Source organism: Octodon degus, unplaced genomic scaffold (assembly GCF_000260255.1).
Source record: "Octodon degus isolate 3935 unplaced genomic scaffold, OctDeg1.0 scaffold00210, whole genome shotgun sequence".
In the NCBI taxonomy this organism is placed as follows: Eukaryota; Metazoa; Chordata; class Mammalia; order Rodentia; family Octodontidae; genus Octodon; species Octodon degus.
Genome location: NW_004524786.1, coordinates 2,225,544 through 2,230,205, shown reverse-complemented (window position 1 = coordinate 2,230,205; position 4,662 = coordinate 2,225,544). Strand labels below are relative to the sequence as shown.

At 46.9% G+C, this 4,662-nt stretch overlaps 1 protein-coding gene across 1 annotated transcript in view; it reads right to left on the bottom strand.

Moving 5' to 3' along the window:
* The window catches only part of Thoc7 (THO complex 7), a gene marked incomplete at its 5' end in the record, with an annotated part of 25,482 nt that overhangs the window by 782 nt on the left and 20,038 nt on the right, over positions 1–4,662 (bottom strand). The window lies entirely within an intron of this gene.

Here is a 4,662-nt window from a genome sequence, read left to right as displayed (position 1 = left end):
CTAAGTCAGTTTTTGTTTTAAAGAATATAACTGGGGCAGGGGAGATGGCTCAGTGGAATAAGCGCTTCCCTGGCAAGTGCAAGGACCTGAGTTCAATCCCCGGTTCCACAAAAAAAGAAAAAAATATATATATAATTGAGGGAAGAATATGTAAAATTTCTGTGAATCATTTCCTAGGACTACACATGAATCTACAATTGCCTCAAAATAACTAATTAAAAAAACATTTTATCTATATTATCAACCTGATAAAGCTGACACAAAACCAGCTGGAAGAAAATAGTAGGCCAACAGTGGCATCCAGACAGGCTGGTACTCACTCCTGCGGGAGGGTTAGCCAGAGCATGGGACCAGGTCACGTGGGCACAGACTGCTTATCTCCCCAAACTTTAATTTCTTGTGCAGAAATGAGATGGTTGTGTAAGTACTGAGTTATGTACCATAGTAGGAAACCACTTAGACTACTTAGTAGCTCATAGAAAGCCATTAGGAGATGTCTTTTCAAGTCACTATGCAAAATTTTGGAAACACAAGTTCAGAGTAGTTTATCTAAATGAGCAGTCTATGCAAATGTAGACAGGGACTGGGCATAGAGCTTGCTCTCTCTCTCTTGCTCTCTTTTTTTTTATTTTTATTTTTTTATTTTTAGGGACATGTCTACAGGGTCTCAGTACTAGATTGGACTCGAAGTGATCCGCCTGTTTACAGCCTCCCAAGAGCTGGGATTACAGGCGCGCGCCCCCACGCCCAGGCTCAATTGCTGTCTCAGTGCACCCTGGAAGGGGGGGCCAGCACAGCAGGCCCTGGGATTGAACCCTTTTCCCTAAGCCTGCTTGCAGGCGCTTTAATCCACTGAGCTATTTGGCCAGCCCCCCAGAGAGCTTGTTCTTTAGTGAGTACAAGAGCAGACTGTTATCCCTCAGAACTGCCATGTCCAACAAAATGAATGTCACACACATCTGAAACAGCATTTAGATTTGCCAGTATGAGGCAGTGTGTCCTACTGGGCCTAGCTCTGGAATAAGACCAGCACTCTAGCCTGGGCCAGTGGAAGTAGCCTGTCCGGGCCTTGGCATGGTCCTTACAGAGACCACGCTACGCTTGGCACGGTTTGGTGACAAAGCCCCCGTGGGTTTTAGCAGCTCACTCATCAACTTTCCGTTCGTTGGTGCAATCTGTTTGTCTGTCTAGATGGCACAGAGCTGTGTCTACCGACTTGCTAAAACAAAACTTGCTGGTCCCCAAAGACGAATCATCCAGCGAGAGCGACGCAGGACTTCACGAAAGCCAGCGAAGTCAGAAAAAAAAACTGGTGAAGAAAATGAGGACTGCCTTTGGGAGAATGCTGCTGCACTCCTGCAGAAGCAAGCCCGCCAGCTCCAGCAGCGAGGACTCCCCGGGCCCCGGGAAAGCCCCCCTTTCAAACGCACAGCGCCTCCTGCCGAGAATTGTCAGGGACCTTCCGAGTCCCCGGCTGTTTACCGCGCCGAGAAGGAGAAAGCGCTCGCCGCCCAGCGGTAAGCAAAGGCAGCCGCCCAGCAGGCCGACCGCGGGAGCGCCGGCCGCAGACCCTGACAGCCACCTGCTGCAATTGGGGCGTCCTCGCGGGGCGGCAGTCCTCAGCAGGCGGCGCCTCACGGCGCCCGCGGCCCGCGCTCTCTGCCCTCGCCTCGAGGCCCGGCCGCCTTTTCCGTTTTGCACCCCGGCGTGCGCCCGCACCCTCCTGCGCCAGCTGAGCCGCCCCTGCAGGGTGGCAAGCTGCATGGACCGTCGCCCGCTGCTCCAGGTCGGACTGGTCGGTGGCCCAATCAGCCCAAAGTTGTTTTCTTCACTTAGTGTCTACGCGTGTGTGTAAATACACACATGATCCTAGACGTAAATATTAAAAAATCAAAGAAAAGTGGGATTCCGTTTTGGGAGAAAGTGGTGATACAGCCCTCCAAATGGCTGTGCGCAAGAGTAGCTGTGCGGGAGAATTAAACGAATGAAGTTATGGTGAGGGAGGCACAAAGGGTGCCGGATTTTCTCATGTCCGATTCTGTTTCTGTTTTCTGTTTTAAGGCAGAGTCTCACTACCTGGCCCAGCTGGTCTCAAGTCTGTGACTTGGGCTTCCACATGCTGAGATGATGGGCAGATGGAGTATCTGAGTGGCTTTTTCTTTTTCTTTCCTTTCTTTCTTTTTTCTTTCTCTTTTTAATGTTGGCAAAACTTCACATTTATTAAAGGTAGGATAAAAATAAGCTCTGCAGAGAAAGTTCGGCCCAAGTAAAAATAGGAAAACAGGGAAAATAATAAAATACACCCGACACGCTGGGCATGGTGACACATGCCTATGGCCCCACCACTCAGGAGGCTGAGGCAGGAAGATCACAAGTTCCAGGCCAGGCTGCACCATACCGAGAAGCCTCATCTCTAAATAAATACTACACCCTACAACATAGAGCTACCATGAAGAGGCACAACAGCGTAGATGGAATACATAAATAAATAAATAATCCGTTATTTTTCCCCTTGTGAACCCTGACCACAGCAGTGTGAAACAGGAAAAGGCTGACTTCAGGCCCCTGCCCCTGGTAATTTTTAAAGAATAGTAACTGCAAGCTCAGTAGCACCTGCAGAAAATATGATTTTTGTGTAGCTTTTTTTTTTTTTTCCCTCAGAATTTTTTTTTCTGGGGGCCAGGAAGATGGCTCAGTGGAATAAATGCTTCCCTGGCGAACATAAGGGTCTGAGTTCAATCCCCAGTTCCGCGAAAAAAAAAAAAAAATTTTTTTTTTTCTCTGTATTTAGGACAGGGTCTACAAGGTCTCACTACATGGATGAGTCTCAGTGATTCTCCTGCTTTCAGCCTCCCAAGTGCTGGATTACAGGCACGCATCACCACCCAGTCTCAATGCGCCCCACCAGCGGGGCTGGCCTGGCGTGCTGGGGATGGAACCCAAGTCCCTGTGCTCTGCCTAAGCAGGTGCTTTAGTTCACTGAGCTATGTGGCTGGCTGATGATTTTAGTTTTATCACTAAACTTTAATATATTACTGGGTTGAAAATTAAATTGATATAAAGTTGTTTTTTGGTTTGTTTTTGTTTTTGTTTTGCGGTACTGGGGTTTGAACTCAGGACCCTGCGCTTGCCAGGCAGCACTTATTCTACTGAGCCATCTCCCCAGCCCTAAAGAAAGAGATTAAGAAGTCCAAGATTGGGCTGGTGAGATGGCTCAGTGGTCTAAGGCACCTACTTAGAACAAGCTAAGCAAAACACAGAGACCGCGGTTCAATCCCCCAGCACCACATGCCAGCCAGCCCTGCCCCCTGGTGGGCTGAGCTGGCCACACACACACTAAATAATAAATAAATAAATAAATAAATAAATAAATAAAAAAAATTAAAAAAAAAAAAAAAAAAAAGTCCAGGATTCAATTGCATGGCTTCCGAATAGAGGAAGACCCTGTCTCTTCTGATGCCATGTGGATACTTGAGCTTGGCCCACACTTCAGGAGAGCAAGTTGAAACTGAGCTTCAGCCAGTAGTGAGCACCCCAGGACGCCCCTGGGGGCTCCTTGTTCCCACTCCACGGGGTTCATGCAGAGGTGGCCACTGTGTGAGCTGGGCTGGTGGCCACTGAGCTCATGACCATGACAAAAGGCAAATGTGTACTGGAGAAAGTACATGGTGAATAAAAGCAAATGTCTGACTTACTGATCTTCTTTACTTTTTTAAAAAAGAATAAAAATAGTAAAGACTAGAAACAATACAGAATTTGACTAAACAAAATGGTAGGAATTCAACAGTGGTTGTTTGTTGCATATCGTTGTCTTCAAATTAGTTGTTCAGATTACCAGATATAAACATGGAAATTGATTAAGAAAATTGGAAAGGAGAAAGTAAGAAATTGAGCATTAACTGCTCATTCCAATGGACCAGCAGGAATCAGCCGTGCAGTCACCCAGGCTGTGCTGTGTATATACATATGCAGTTCTTTCTCCCTTTCTTTACTCTTTCTCTTCTCCTTTCCCTCATCTGAGTTATTCATGCCCTTATTTATTTATTTAGAGTTTTGAGACAGGTCTTGCTATATAGTTCGGGCTGGCCTGGACCTCACTGTGCAGCGCAGGCGGGCCTCCAATGCGTAGTGCTCCTCCTGCCTCAGCCTTCCAGACTGCTGGGATCATATGTGTGAAGCACTTTTTATTTTAACCCAAAAGCCACCAGGCAGCATATGATGCCATCTATCCAGAATTTTTTTTTCTTTTTTTTTTTTTTTGGCGGAACCGGAGATTGAACTCAGGCCCTTGCGCTTGCCAGGGAAGCGCTTATTCCACTGAGCCATCTCCCTGGCCCCAGAATATTTTCAAATAGGAAGAATTTGTTTATAATTGTGACCTTCATAGGTTCTTTTCTTTTTTCATTTCTCTAAGCAACTATACAACTTGATGTAGAAGCAGAGACAGAGGAGATAACTCAAGGAAACACATTCCTCAGGGCCAGGAGAACCACCAAGCGGTTATCTGTGACGTCTCTGCCTTCAGGACTGCAAAAGGTAAAATGCTGAAACCAGTTTAATCTACTAACTAGTAGGTTGTCGCGCGCAGCCTTGCCTGCAAGAACAACGCGACCACTGGTTGGTTTTCTGCGCAGCTCTTTATTGTTCTCTTGCATCCGTCTT